The sequence below is a fragment of the Macaca thibetana genome, chromosome 20 (genome assembly GCF_024542745.1).
Source record: "Macaca thibetana thibetana isolate TM-01 chromosome 20, ASM2454274v1, whole genome shotgun sequence".
In the NCBI taxonomy this organism is placed as follows: Eukaryota; Metazoa; Chordata; class Mammalia; order Primates; family Cercopithecidae; genus Macaca; species Macaca thibetana.
Window position 1 is genome coordinate 50,744,633 of NC_065597.1, and position 16,362 is coordinate 50,760,994.

Consider the following 16,362-nt stretch of genomic DNA (forward strand, 5'->3'; position numbering starts at 1 on the left):
TCGTCCTTGTGTACTCAGAGAACACCCTGAAATCTTTCAAAGGCCTCCTGTCATATCTGGGATACCTAATCCCGGTAGGAGTCTGGCTATTTCCCTGATGTGAAAGGTGATGTCCTTTCCTCTCTTGCCCTCCAGAGTCCTAAATATCTCATCTCTGGCTCCATGGATACATTGGTGCATGAAGGAGAAAGGTTTCAAAAATCCTTTTAAACGTATCTCTAAGCTTCAAGATTACACGTGCTATTCCTAGTATATTGCATCTAAATCCTGCTTCCATTTGGACCTATAAATGGGATAAAGGTGGAATGTTTAAGGAACCTTAGGTACAGGGGTAACCCAAATTATAAATCGACCTGTGTCAGCTGAAGAACCATGAGATTCATAAATTTCGGGAGGAGGGTTTTATTTCTGATAAAGGGTTACAGCCTGCAGAGTGGCCATTCCACACACTGGGAAGCATCACCTCTGGTAGAAACCAAGGCCAGCACTATGAAGGAGAAAAGAGTGGAACAGAAATTTATGCCAAATGGGTTGGCTAAGCGTATATATTTAAGAGGTTATTGGAGAGGTTACGAACATTGGTGATGAGGGTGTGTGCACCAATCCATAGTAAGCAAACAAACCCATCACATCAGTCCCGTGTTCACTTTGAGGTGGAGATTTAACATTAGATACATTAAGCTTAGGCTTCATGTGTCAAAAGGTGAAACAGAGGACACAGCGGTATCCTGTGTGCAGGCTCTGTAAATTAGAACCAGCCCATGGTGGTCTCTTCTCAGGAAGGAAGGCTGGTCAGTTGCTGTGTAAATCAGCAGTGGAGCAAGTCTTTCAAAAGGGCTGGTTTTTGTTTAACTCTTAGGAAAGAAACCCTAATGGCAGTTAGGGAGGGAGGGGATACATTGAGGTGTGTCCAACTCCAACTTCTCATCTCATTGTGGACAGAAAATCCATTTTTCTTTTCCTTTTCAGAGACAGTGTCTTCCTGTGTGCCCAGCTGGAGTGCAGTGATGCAATCATGGATCATTGCAGCTTCCAACTCCTGGGCTCAAGTGACCCTTCCACTTAGGCCTCTCCAGTAGCTGGGACTATAAGAGCACGCTACGAGCCTGGTTAATGTATTTTATTTTTTTGTAGAGATGGGGTCTTGCTATGTTGCCCAGGCTGTTCTCAAACTCCTAGCCTTAAGTACTCCTCCTGCCTCGGCCTCCCAAAGTGCTAGAATTACAGGCATGAGACACCACACTTGGCCCTGGAACTCAGTTTTTAAGGCTTTGCTGGTATCTCATTGGCCAAGAGGGTTTCTGTTCAGTTGGTTGGGGGGCTTAGAATTGTATTTTTAGTTCTCACATGGAGCATGTGACCTAGAGATTATAAAACAAAGGGATGAATTTAGGGGACAGATAAATCCCTATTCTTTAAATGTTGTCAATTATCTCCTTGAGTGAATATCATGGCAATTCCCTTGGTCAACAGAGGGTAAGAATGCTACCTAGATTGTGGAATGCTGCATGCCAAGTGCTTTGTGTGTTCGCCTTTGTGTGAGCACTGTGCATTTCACACAGGCCCTGACGACACCACTCGCAGTATAAGTGGATCTTCACAATCTATGCCCAACCCACATTTCTGGTTTTCTCCTTCCTTACTTCCTCCTCTAACCCTTCATTCTCCCTAAGGTGTAGCTACACCCAACTTCCCTGAATATACAACATCCATTTAGGCCTCCGTGAGCTCCCTGTCTTGGTACCTTCCTTCTTCTCTAGTCAGCTAGGGAAAGACTTCTTTCAGGTCCTCAGGCCTGAGTTCCTTCCCCTGAGTCTCCTCAGCTCTCAGCAAGGCCATCTCTTGTGGTTCTTAATGTGTTAGATTATGACTTATTTAAATATGATTGCTACTGTACAGAGAAGTTATGTCCTTAAAGGTTTTAATTTTGGGCAAAGAGGAGCCATTTCCCATATGAGTTGACTGACTCTGGTCTCTTTGCTTTGCCCTTCCCCGGCCTCTGCCAGCCTCAGTCCCCAAGATCTTCTGCAGGCCTGGCCCTGCCCAGCTCCTGAGCCCATCTTACCAGGCAGGTGGATCCCATTTGGAGACAGGCTGCTCGATGAAGTCTTGCTGCCACAGAACTGCCTGCATGTGAGCCTAATAGCCTCTGAGTACCCTTAGGCATGGCCTCTGTCTGCCTCTCCGCCGCTTCTGTGCAGTTAAATGTGTGTCTCTCTTTCCCTCCTGGCTCTCCTTGTCTGTGCCCTGACATCTGCCTGAAAGGAGCCATCTCCTTCCCACAGACTTCAGCCCTGCCACTAGTACTATTCAAAATCCACAGACTAGAGTCCTCTGAGAATAAACAGACCACCCGAACTACATTCTCTCTGCCCTGCCGAGGGGATTTGAGAATCTTTTTCAGCCTGGCCTCACCACCCCTACCCAGGCAGCCTTGGATGCCCGTGACATCTGACCCAAATTCTGCTGCCTGGATGGAACTTTGCTGCCCCTGACTGGGTGTTTGGGAACCTGAGAGAGCCAAGGGAGAGCTGTTGCGAGGATAGGCATAGGCGTCAGGAAGATTTGAGTTCAAGAGCAATGGTATTATTTACTAGTTTGGGGGCTTTGGGAGAAAGCTTCCCGAGGCTCAGTTTTCTCACCTGGAAAATGGGGATAGCGTATGTGCAACCTCATACCATTGATGTATGGGTTAAATGATGTAAAATATTTAGTACGGTGTCTAGCATTAAGAGGCAAAATAGTTGGAGACCAACCTGGGCAACTTAGTGAGGCCGCTGTCTCTACAAAAAATTTAAAAATTAGCCAGGCATGATGGTGGGCACCTGTTTTCTCAGCTACTCAGGAGGCTGAAGTTGGAGGATTACTCGAGCCTAGGAGTTTGGGGCTTCAGTGAGCTATGATCACGCCTTTAGCCTGGGCAACAGAGTGAGATCATGTGCTTTAGCTTGGGCAACAGAGTGAGATCATGCACTTTAGCCTGGGCAACAGAGTGAGACCCTTTCTATAAAAAAAGTTACATTAATTTTTTAAGGGTTTAAAATAGGCCAGGCATGGTGGCTCACACCTGTAATTCCAGCACCCTGGAAAGCCAAGGTGGGTGGATCATTTGAGGTCAGGAGTTCGAGACCAGCCAACATAGTGGAAACCTGTCTCTACTAAAAATATAAAAAATAGCTGGGAGTGGTGGTGCACACCTGTAATCCCAGCTACTTGGGAGGCTGAGGCAGGAGAATTGCTTGAACTTGGGAGGCAGAGGTTGCAGTGAGCTGAGATCATACCACCGCACTACAGCCTGGGCAACAGAGCAAGACTCCACCAAAACAAAAGAAAAAGGAGGTTAAAGTAAAGAGATGATGATGAGGATGAGGAGGAGGAGGAGGAAGCACTGTTAGCCAGATTCCCTAGGTCATTGCACCTCTGGAATCAGCCTCTTAGCCATGTAGGTTTTTCCATTTCTCTTGCATCTTTTCTGATGCGCATTCCCTTCTCCTTGGGTCGACATTCTTGGCCTCAAACATGCCTCATGACTCTGTTAGCCCCAGGTGCATCACAGCCTGTGGTCCTTTGAGCCAACCCTGCCCCTTGGATGGCGAGGCTCACGGGTCCACCTGCTGGCTCAGGGCTTGTGGCATTCCCCGCATGGAGCTGCCCTGGCATGGACACATTCATATCTCCTCGTATATTCAATGCTGCTTCTGAGGCGTCTCAATGGGGAACAGTCAAGGTCAGAACAAACAAACATATAAAATCAATTTTACCTTGGGAGCTAGCTCCTTTACAGAGCACCTGTCTGATAGGCATCTCCTTTGCCCTGGCTGAGCACGAGGGCGGTGCTGCAGGGACGACTGCTCCCTGGGTCTCTTCAGAGGAACATGCACAAAACACAACCAATCACAGGAGAGAGAGAGAGTGTGTGTGTGTGTGCGTGTGTGTGACAGCAGGCGGGGGCTCCGATTCTCCCTCGCCCTCTCCTCTCTTGCTGTCTGCCTCCTGTGTTTTCCCTTGTGCCTGCCTCTTGCCTCCTCCCCTCGGATTTTCTGGGTCTGTTTCCCCACTTTTTCTGTCTTCTTGGTTTTTCTCTCTCCGCCTCCCCTGTGTTTCTTGCTGCTGCTCCCTCCTCTCCCACTCTCTCTCTCTCTCTCTGCTTGCTCGTATCTTCCATCCCTTCTCCCCTCTTCTTTCTCTTTCATTCTTCATCTCTCTCCTCCTTGCCTCTTGCCTCTATTTTTGTCTTTTCCTTCACTCCTTGTTGTCCCCCTGTCTCTGTCATCGTCTGTCTCCAAAGGATGTAGTGGTTTCTCATTAGACAATTATAATTAGGTCTTCTCCTCCCTGCCCTTCCTGTAACTAAGGCTGGGAGTTACTGAGCTGCTCTATCTGCAGCTGGAAGATCCTGGTTTTGTGCGCAGCTACCCCATGGAATAAGGGAAGACCTGGGCTTTGGGTGATACTGAGACGGCATTGGTTAGGTCTGGGGACTTAGGATAAAGGTGGATCTGAGTGTGACACTGGTGCTTTCTGGTGCTGTTTCATGCAAGTCACAATCTGCATAAGCATTCATCTCCTTACCTGTGAGGTGAACCTGATAGCAATCCCTATATCAGGTTTTTGTGTTTGTTTTGTGTGGTTTTGTTTTTACAGAAAGGGTCTTGCTCTGTTGCCCAGGCTGGGGTGCTGTGGTATGATCATAGCTCACTGCGGCCTCAAACTCCTGGGCTCATGTGATCCTTTCACCTCAGTCTCCCAAGTAGCTGAGATTACAAACGCTTGAGCCTCAGTTTTCCCACCTGAAGAATGGGGATATCATTTGTGCAACCTCATAGCATTGAGGGGAGGATGAAATGATGCAAAATATTTAGTGCAGTGTCTAGCAATAAGAGGTCAAAATAGTTGGAGACCAGCCTGGGCAACATAATGAGATCCCCATGTCTACAAAAAAATTAAAAATTAGCCAGGCATGGTGGTGCACACCTGTAGTCCCAGCTACTCAGGAGGCTGAAGCAGGAGGATCCTCTAAGACAGATGATGACATCGGCTGAGACAGATGATGACAGATGACTACTCCTCGCTAATTTTTTAATTTCTTGTGGAGACGGGGTCTTGCTATGTTGTGCAGACTGGTCTTGAACTCCTGGCTCAAGTGATCTTCCCACCTTGGCCTCCCAAATTGTTGGGATTATAGGTGTGAGCCACACTTCCTGGCCAGAGTTTTCTTTTTCTAAATGAGAATTCCATTAAGTCATGCACAAAAAGTTCCCAGAACGATGCCTGGAAAGTAGTAGCTGCTCAGTAAATATTTATTGAATAATTGAATAAATAAATTAATGAAAGAATGCCTGTGGCCCCTCCATATAGGGAGTACCCTCTCATTCATTAGTATCAGCTAAGAGAAATCAACATGTGATGCCTTGTTGCCAGACACCTCCAGGCTGGCACAGGTGGAAATGGGGCTGGGACTTGGGTGCAGACCCTGCTTGCATCATGGGCTCATGGGAGGAATAAGGTGGGCAATTCATGCTTCGGCTTCTGTAATACTGATCTTGTGCCAACTTCATTGCAGCCTGGTGCCCACCAGGAGCTAAACTGACACAGGAGACTGGGAGCAACCATGTTTTCTCTGTTTTTTTTTTTTTTCCTTTCATGGTACCCTGAAAGTTGACCTTCTTCCTAAAATTGAAACAGACATTTGCCAGAAGGCAGAGGTAGAGGCTGTATACACTTTGAGATCAGTTCAACCTTGTAAATGACTCAATGAACCTATGGCAGCTAAACGTCCTCATCTGCAAAATGGGACCATATGTATCTATTGACTTTCCAGGAAACATTGGCAGTTGATGTTGCACTTTTATGTTTAATTTTAGATTTTTTGTTTCATTGGTTGGAGCTATTTATGTGGGTAGACGAGCAGGGCAACTAACACAGTCAGTTACAGCCTTAACAGAGGATGTTTTCTTAGACACTGATTGCTAAGGATTTCCATCAATGTTAAGCGTGATTGAAAGTTAATATATATGTACGTGCATACACATATATAAATATTTGTCTCTTTATATAGTATTGAGAATTTTCATTGGGGAGCTAAAAATCTTTTTCAAGAGTGAAACTTTGTCTTTCCAAAGGTCGATTTCCCACTGGAAGTGGAGGGAAGCCATCTACACAAGCCCACGGGTGCTTTCTACGGGTGCCAGCCTGTCCTAACAATAGCCCTGCCATGAGAGAAAGAGGCACAAAGACATAAATCAATTCTGTATCCAGGCCTGACACCAACCAGGTCTGTGTCTAAGCTGCATCCTTCTCCGAATGAGTGCGACCTGGAAGCGTGTTCCACCTAAGACCTGGGCCCAACCCTGCCTTTTTTTCTTGACTTAATTAAATAAATCAAACGGGACTTAAGTTCCCTGGTTTGAGCACTTACTACTGCATTATTCTGGAATTGGCTTGGGTCTTCTGATATTCGGGGCTAAAAGCTCAGGACAGGACCTGAATGGAAGGGTGGAGGACTCTTCATTCTGAATGTGGTCCCTGTCGCTTGCTTCTTGCGTGGATCTCTTCACATCCTCATGAGTTCTCAACCCTGCAGGCTTTTAACAAATACTCATGCCCAGACTTCACCACTTGAATCACAGTCTCCAAGGGGTGGATCCCAGGAATTTAATACGTCCCCCAGGTGACTGTAATGTAACCCAAGCTGAGAACCATGGCTTTAAAATGAACACACACCCTAACCCTGGCTCTAACCCCAGCCCAATCCCAGGTCTTTAGTTCTTTTTTTTTTTTTTTTGACAGAGTTACACTCTTGTTGTCCAGGCTGGAGTGCAATGGCATGATCCTGGCTCACTGCAACCTCTGCCTCTCAGGTTCAAGCAATTCTACTGCCTCAGCTTCCCAGGTAGCTGGGAATATAGGCACACACCACCACGTCTGGCCAGTTTTTGTATTTTTAGTAGAGACGAGGTTTCACCATGTTGGTCAGGCTGGTCTCAAACTCCTGACCTCAGGTGATCTGCCTGCCTCAGCCTCCCAAAGTGCTGGGATTACAGGCATGAGCCACCGTGCCTGACGTCAATCCCAGTTCTAACCTGAGCCCCAGAACTGTCCACATCCCATCTGTGGTGCCCTCTGGCTTCTGTCCTGTGTCCTGTCCCTCTTTCCTTCTTCTCTGTCACCTTTTCCTGCCCTCACGCAGATCCAGAATGACCATCCGCTCAGATCCTCTCCACTCTCAGGGCTGCTCAGCTTTGGGCTAAATCAATGATTTCTGCTGTGTTTTTTCTGTAACACACACAACAGAGGACTTTCAGTTGTCCAGACTCTACCATGGTGGGATTCAGACTGTGAAAACATCGTGACCCCATTTGTAGTTAGAAAAAAACACAGCTCTGTTATTCTATGAAAGGGCTGAGTTTCTCCCAGATCATCAGCAGTGGCAGCTCAGGGAGGGTGGAGAGAGCTGCAGCTCCCGGTGCCTCTCTCTGTGTCTACACTTTCCTCCCACAGTGTTCCTAATTCAGGTGGGAGTGCACCTAGTATAAGATTAACTTGAATCTGCTCAAAGTTTTCAATAAAGAAAAGAGGGAGTAAATAATTCACAAGCATGGATACCTTGTTACTAGAAGCAATTTAGTAGCCTTAACAATAATTAATAATAGGCACAAGGCCAACAGGAAAATGTCAAAATCCTAAATATATATTTACCTAACACTGGAGCATCCAAATTTATAAAACAATTACTAATAGACCTAAGAAATGAGATAGACAGCAGCACAATAATAATGGGGGACTTCAATACTCCACTGACAGCACTAAACAGGTCATCAAGAGAGAAAGTCAACAAAGAAACAATAGATTTAAACTATACCCCTGAACAAATGAATTTAACAGATATTTACGGAACATTCTACCCAACAATCACAGACTATACATTCTATTCAACAGTGCATGGAACTTTCTCCAAGATAGACCATATGACAGGCCACAAAACTAGGCTCAATAAATTCAAGAAAATTGAAATTATATCAAGCACTCTCTCAGACCACAGTGGAATAAAACTGGAAATCAACTCCAAAAGGAACCTTCAAAAGCAGGCAAATATGTGGAAATTAAATAACCTACTCCTGAATGGTAATTGAGTCAAAAATGAAATCAAGTTGGAAATTTAAAAATTATTTGAACTGAATGACAATAGTTACACAACCTATCAAAACCTTTGAGATATAGCAAGTGAGGTGCTAAGAGGAAATTTCATAGCCCTAAAAGTCTACATCAAAGAGTCCGAAAGAGCACAAATAGATAATTTAAGGTCACACTCAAGGAACTAGGGAAACAAGAACAAACCAAACCCAAACCCAGTGGAGGAAAGGCAATAACCAAGATCAGAGCAGAACTAAATGAAATTGAAACAAACAAACAAAAAAAAGCAAAAGATAAATGAAACAAAAAGCTGATTCTTTGAAAGGATAATTAAAATTGACATACCATTAGCAAGGTTAACTAAGAAAAGAAGGCAGAAAATCCAAATAATCTCAATTCAAAATGAAATGGGAGATATTACAACTGATACCACAGAAATACAAAAGATCATTCAAGGCTACTATGAACACCTTTATGCACATAAACTAGAAAACCTAGAAGAGATGGATAAATTCCTGGAAAGGTACAACTTCTCTAGCTTAAATCAGGAAGAATTAAATACTCTGAACAGACCAATAACAAGTAGCAAGATTGAAATGGTAATAAAAAATTACCAACAAATAAAGTCCAGGACCAGAGAGATTCACAGCAGAATTCTACCAGACATTCAAAGAAGAATTGGTACCAATTCTATTGACACTATTCCACAAGATAGAGAAGGAGAAAATCTTCCCTAAATAATTCTATAGGGCCAGTATCACCCTAATACCAAAACCAGTAAAGGATATAAGCAAAAAAGAAAACTACAGACCAATGATCCTGATGAACATATATGCTAAAATCCTTAACAAAATACTAGCTAACCAAATCCAACAACATATCTAAAAGATAATCCACCATGATCAAGTGGGTTTTATACCGGGGATATAGGGATGGTATAACAAATGCAAGTCAATAAATGTGATACACCACATAAACAGAATCAAAAACAAAAATCACATGATCATCTCAATAGATGCAGAAGAATCATTAGACAAAATCCAGCATCTCTCTATGATTAAAACTCTCAGCAAAATTGGCACACAAGGGACATGCCTTAATGTAATAAAAGCCATCTATGACAAAGCCACAGCCAACATAATACGGAATGGGGGAAAGTTGAAAGCATTCTCTCTGAGAACGGGAACAAGACAAGGATGCCTACTCTCACCACTCCTCTTCAACACAGCCCTGGAAGTCCTAGTCAAAGCACTCAGACAAGAGGAGGGAATAAAAGGCATCCAAATCAGTAAAGAGGAAGTCAAACTGTCACTATTTGCTGACGATGTGATTGTTTACCTAGGAAACCTAAAAACTCCTCCATAAAGCTCCTAGAGCTCATAAAAGAATTTAGCAAAGTTCTCAGATACAAAATTAATGTACACAAATTAGTAGTCTTCTATATACCAACAGTGACCAAGCTGAGAATCAAATCAAGAACTCAACCCCTTTTACAATAGCTGACAAAAATGATACTTAGGAATATACCTAACCAAGGAGGTGAAAGATCCCTAAAAGGAAAACTACAAAACACTGCTAAAAGAGATGATAGATGATACAAACAAATAGAAACACATCCCATGCTCATGGATAGGTAGAATTATATTGTAAAAATGCCCATACTACCAAAAGCAATCTACAAATTCAATGCAATTCCAGCAAAATAACACCATCATTCTTCACAGAATTAGAAAAAACAATCCTAAAATTCATATGGAATCATAAAAGAGCCCACATAGCTAAAGCAAGACTAAGCAAGGATAAATCAGGAGGCATCACATTACCTGATTTCAAACTATATTATAAGGCACCAAAACAACATGGTGCTGGCATAAGAACAGGCACTAGATCAGTGGAACAGAATAGAGAACCCAGAAATAAACCCAAAAACAGCCAACTGATCTTCGACAAAGCAAACAAAAACATAAAATGGGAAAAAGACAACCTATTCAACAAATGGTGCCGGGATAATTGGCAAGCCACAGGTAGGAGAATAAAACTGGATCCTCTTCTCTCACCATATACAAAAATCAACTCTAGATGGATCAAGTACTTAAATCTAAGACCTAAAAATTTAAAAATTCTAGAAGATAACATTGGAAAAGCCCTTCTAGACATTGGCTTAGGTAATGATTTCATAACCAATAACCCAAAAGTGAATGCAATAAAAACAAAGATAAATACCTGTGACTTAATTAAACTAAAGAGCTTTTGAATGGCAAAAGAAACAGTCAGCAAAGTAAACAGACAATCCGCAGAGTGGGAGAAAATCTTCACAATCTATACATCTGACAAAGGACTAATATCCAGAATCTACAATAACTCAAACAAATTAGCAAGAAAGAAACAAGCAATCCTATCAAAAAGTGGGCTAAGGACATGAATAGACAATTCTCAACAGAAGATATACAAATGGCCAATAAATGTATGAAAAAATGCTCAACATCACTAATGATCAGGGAAATGCAAATCAAAACCACAATGCAATACCACCTTATTCCTGCAAGTAGGGCTATAAGAAAATCTCAAAAAATAATAGATGTGGGCACGGTTTTGGTGAACAGGGAACATTTCTACACTGCTGGTAGGAAAGTAAACTAGTACAACCATTGTGGAAAACAGTGTGGAGATTCCTTAAAGAACTAAAAGTAGAACTACCATTTGATCCAGCGATCCCACTACTGGGTATCTTTCCAGAAAGAAAGAAGTCATTACACAAAAAAGGTACTTGCACAGGCAAGTTTGTAACAGTACAATTTGCAATTGCAAAAATGTGGAAACAACCCAAATGCCCATCAATCAATGAGTGGATAAAGAAACTGTGGTATATATACATGACGGAATACTACTCAGCCATAAAAAGGAATGAATTAATGGCATTTGCAGTGACCTGGATGAGACTGGAGAGTGTTATTCTAAGTGAAGTAACTGAGGAATGGAAAAACAAACATCGTATGTTCTCACTCACATATGTGAGTTAAGTTATGAGGATGCAAAGGTATAAGAAAGACACAATGAACTTTGGGGACTCAGAGGGAAAGGGTGGGAAGGGGGTGAGGGATAAAAGACCACAAATTGGGTGCAGTGTATACTGCTTGGGTGATGGGGGCACCAAAATCTCACAAATCATCACTGAAGAACTTACTCATGTAACCAAATCCACCTGTTTCCTAATAACCTTTGGAAATAAAAAAATTAATAATAATAATAATAATAACAGGCACAAGGCACGCAGTATGTGGCAGGTGCTGCGGTGAATGATTCATTCCTTCTATTGGCTGGTTTCATCCTTCCAACAGTCCCAGAAAGGAGTCCTCTTGTATGTTTGTTTGTTTTTGAGATAGAATCTCACTCTGTCGCCCAGACTGAAGTGCAGTGGTGTGATCTCGGCTTACTGCAACCTCCCCCTCCCGGGTTCAAGCGATTCTCCTGCCTCAGCCTCCTGAGTAGCTGGGATTACAGATGAGCACCACTCATCTGGCTAATTTTTGTATTTTTAGGAGAGACGAGGTTTCACTATGTCGGTCAGGCTAGTCTCGAACTCCTGACCTCATGATCCGCCCGCCTCAGCCTCCCAAAGTGCTGAGATTACAGGCGTGAGCCACTGCGCCTGGCCAGGAGTCCTCTTGTCTTTCATGTTTTCAGGAAAGCTAAGGTTTGGAAAGAGGTCAGAGTCCCCCAGCGTGGTAGAGCTGGGATACAAGTGCTCATTTTTCCACCCTAAATCCCAAGCTTATAACCATTACACTGCACACACCCTCACACCATGATATGGTTTGGCTCTGGGTTCCCACCCAAATCACATGTTTAATTGTAATCCTCACATGTTGGAGGAGGGACCTGGTAGGCAGTGACTGGATCATGGGGATGGATTTCCCCCTTGCTGTTCTCATGACAGTGAGTTCTCACAAGATATGGTTGTTTAAAAGTGTGTAGCACTTCCCTCTTTGCTTTCTTTCTCCTGCCGGCATGTGAAGTGTGCTTGCTTCCCCTGCACCCTTCCACCATGGTAAATTTCCTGAGGCTTCCCCAGACATGGCTTCTGTAAAATCTGTGGAACTGTGAGTCAATTAAGTCTCTTTTCTTTATTAGTCACCCAGTCTGAGGCAGTTCTTTATAGCAATGCAAGAACGGACTACTACAAAACACATGTCACAATGGACACCACTGGGTTGTAAAGCCACAGCTGTGGTTCTCCAGAGGAACAGAGCCAATAGAAGGTATATGTCTGTAAATTATAAGGTATTGGTTCAAACAATTATTTTATTTTGTATTTTATGATTTTTTAAATATTAATATATTACATATTATATCGTTGCTCAGGCTAGAGTGCAGTGTTGCAATCTCGACTCACTGCAACCTCCACCTCCCAGGTTCAAGTCATTCTCTTGCCTCAGCCTCCCAAGTAGCTGGGATTCCAGGCACCCACCACCACACTGAGCCAATTTTTGTATTTTTAGTAGAGACGGGGTTTCACCACGTTGGCCAGGCTGGTGTCAAACTCCTGACCTCAGATGATGCACCTGCATCGGCCTCCCAAAGTGTTGGGATTACAGGCATGAACCACTGTGCCTGGCCTGGTTCAAGCAATTATAAAAGCCAAGAAGTCCCACAACCTGCCATCTGCAAGCTGGAGACCCAGAAGAGCTGGTGCTGTGGTTTGAAGGAGGCCTGGCAGTGGGAGCCAGAGGACCAGTGTTGCAGATTTCAAAGTCCAAAGGCCTGAAAACCAGAAGCACTCAGGGCAGAAGATTGATGTTCCAGCTCAAGATGCCAGGCCAAGAGCAACCCCAGCTTTCCTACACCTTTTTGTTTTATTCAGGTCCTCCATGGATCAGATGACGCTTATGCACATTGGGATCTGCTTTACTCAGTCCACTGATTCAAACACTAATTTCTTCTGGAAACTCCCTCACAGATGCACCCAGAAATAATGTGCAAGCAGCTATCTGGGCACTCCATTGCCCAGTCAAGTTGACACATAAAATTAACTATCACTGCAGCTCACAACAGGGTCCTTAAACTTCAACGCACATGCAAGTCCCCTGTTGAAATGCAATTCTGAGTGGCAGGTCTGGGGTGCAGCCTGAGACTCTGCATTTTAACAAACATCCAAAGATTCTGTCACTCCTGCTCATCTGCAGACCACATTCTGGGTGGCCAGGTTTAGAACACTGGTCTCAGACGACAAGAGAAGGAAGAAGCAGATGATAAGTCTAGGTGTCTAGGAATGGTCCAAGCCGAAACCAAGGTCTATCATAAAATGCTGAGCTTACCTCTGCCATCATGCTGGAAGGACTGCAGTGGGTTGTCTGTTGGTCTGCCTGCAAGGCCGTGAAAGACCCTGTTGCTCTTAAGCATCTACAAGATTACAATCACGGTCTAATGGTGTTCTCTTCCTCACTCTGGTGCACTCCTTGAGCCCCTTTCTTCCCAGCCTATGACTCCCACCTGGCCCTGTCTGGATCTGGCCTGCTGATGGCCCAGAGAGATGGGCTACAAACTCTAACAATGAATGTGGAGGTCACCTGAGCCTTTGCTCTCACCTCAGATGTGCCTGCCAGTTCCCATACTGAGTTAATGAGTTCTCAGCCCAGACACTAGGTCCTGCCATTGCCCTCAGATGCAAGAAGAATGCTATCCTCTTCCCTGTTTCCGGCCAGCCCTGCAGTGCTGAGGCTTTCACCCAAACAGTGAAAGCAGGAGCTCTGGCTTCTGCTTCTGTGCAGAGAGGCAAGAAGGTCAGTGGTGTCTATGGGAAGGGAGACAGTGCCTTCCAGGGACATTAATTTTTCAGTTTGTGTGTTCAGATGTGTGGCAGCTTAAGGCTGACAGGCAGGATTGCAAGCCCCTGTCAGTTTCACAGCTAAAGGATGGCTCTGGGTTTAGATGTAATTTAGTTCCAAGTGAGGCTCCCCAGCCTGAAGCTGCTGAGCCTAGAGTTGGCAGGCAGGCAGAAAGTCAGGCAGCGAATGCTAACGTGGCCCTCCAGTGCCAGGGGCATTGCAGACAGGGTCCCACTTAATTCATAATTACCACTTTCTGAGAGGTCATTTGTATCATCCCCAATTTAGAGACGAGAAAACGGAGGTTCAGGTAGGTTCCTATTGATGTCATGTAACTATTCCCATTCATTCAGCAAGTACTGATAAAAAAAATTATGCCTGAAAGCATTCTAGGCATTGGAGACACAGTGGCAACCAAGACAGACACTACCTTTGCCCTTGTGGGGTGACATATCGTACTTGGGGAGCTAAAAATGCAATGAAAAAACTAATGAAAATAAAGTTGTGAAGCAAACATCACGGGGCTGAAAAGGTAGAAAATAGGTGCATATTTACATCAGACAGAATGTTCTAGATAGCTTCTCTGAGCAGCTATTGGGCAGATGAATAGAAATGGAGAGGGAGCCAGTCGTATAAATCACTGGGAGCAGGGGTGGAGGAGAACGCTCCTGGCAGTGTGCACAGCGTGTGCACAGGATGTGAGAGGGGAAGGGCCTTGAGAAAACCAAGGACATGAAAGGAAGTCCTGTGGTTATTTCACTGTGGCCGTGGGAATGGCCGGAGGTAGGTAGTGGCCAGCACACAAGGCCTTGTAGACCACGGTAGTGAGTTTGCAATTTTTTTTTTTTGACATAAAACTCAGTAAAATGTGAGAGTTCACCCAAGGTTTTCAGATTTCAAAGCCTTGCTTTTCCCCATTACAGCAGTGATTTTCAAAGATATCTTTTTTCAAAGCAGTGAAACCCTTTTAGCAAATGAAATCTTAAGAAGAGCCCTCCAAAATGCAAAACAGGTATACGATGTGTCGATCTGGTTTAAGCAGGGATTTGCAGACTCCTGAATCTACCAGCTTCACCTCTTTCTTACCCCCTGCAACAGGCCCTGAGACATCATAGATCACATTCAGTCAGCAGATTCATTCATTTTACTCACCTGCCTTTTCATGAATTCATTTGACAGGTGGTTATTGAGCACTCAGTATGTGCCAGGCGCTGCGTTAGGTATAAGGGATGGTATACGGCACAGGAGAGGGATTCAATCCTCAACTTCATGGGTATTACATTCTGGTGGAGGACTCCTGCATGGATCAAGGAATCACAGAGGAGGGTCAGTCAGTATTTAGAAAGTTAAAATCAAGAAGTGAGCCTCTGGACCAGTAATTACTCATGCCTATAATCCCAGGATTTTGGGACGCCAAGGCAGGATGATTGTTTGAACCCAGGAGTTCAAGACCAGCCTGGGCAATATGGCAAAACATTGTCTCTACAAAAAAATACAAAAATTAGCCAGGTGTGGTGGTGCACGCCTGTTGTCCTAGCTACTTGGGAGGCTGAGGTGGGAGGATCGCTTGAGCCCAGAAGATTAAGGCTGCAGTGAGCTGTGTTTGCACACCTGCACTCCGACCTAGGTGATAGAGTGAGATCCTGTCTCAAAAAAAAAAAAAAAAAATGAGATTCTAATGGATACTTGTCACCTGTTCAGAATTTATTTCATCTCCCCGTTTATTAGCAGCACCCCAAATTTCCCAGTCTCGTGGTTTTGAGGGTGTTGATCCTCCTTTTCAACCCCCCAGGTAAGCTCTTCTTGGTTATAACCATAGTGATTTGTTTGGAGATTAACACATTATGCAAGTCTGGTCATAGAGGCCAACCAGATTTACTTTGAGGATATTTGAATTACTGAAAAGGTGGAAATTGCCTACTTTATTGGACTTACATCTGGAAGAAGTTAGGCAAGGGAGCTCTTAACTGTCATCTTCCAACCCGAAGGGAAAGGCTGTTGTAAATGGAACGGATAGATGTGAAGCAAGCCTGGGAAACAGAGGGAAAGAGCTATGTCTCAGTTATATTGTTTACCTGCTAGATCAAACTTTACCTGAAGCTGACCATACCTCTGGGCTTTTAAAATAACGTAATTTACAAATTTCTTTTCTTTATCACTTAGTGAATTAGAGTTCTGTTATTTGCAGCCAAATTATCCCAAAGTATATGCTGGCCTAGTTTGGAGAGTAAGGGAGGCCTTCTTGAGGAAGCTATCTTGAAGATGAGGCATAGAAAGTAGGAAAAAAGTTACACAAATGGAGAGCTCAGAATAAAGAAGTGTTTTACGAGCCTAGCCAACATGGTGAAATCCCGTCTCTACTAAAAATACTAAAAGTTAGCTGGGTGTGGTGGCATGCACCTGT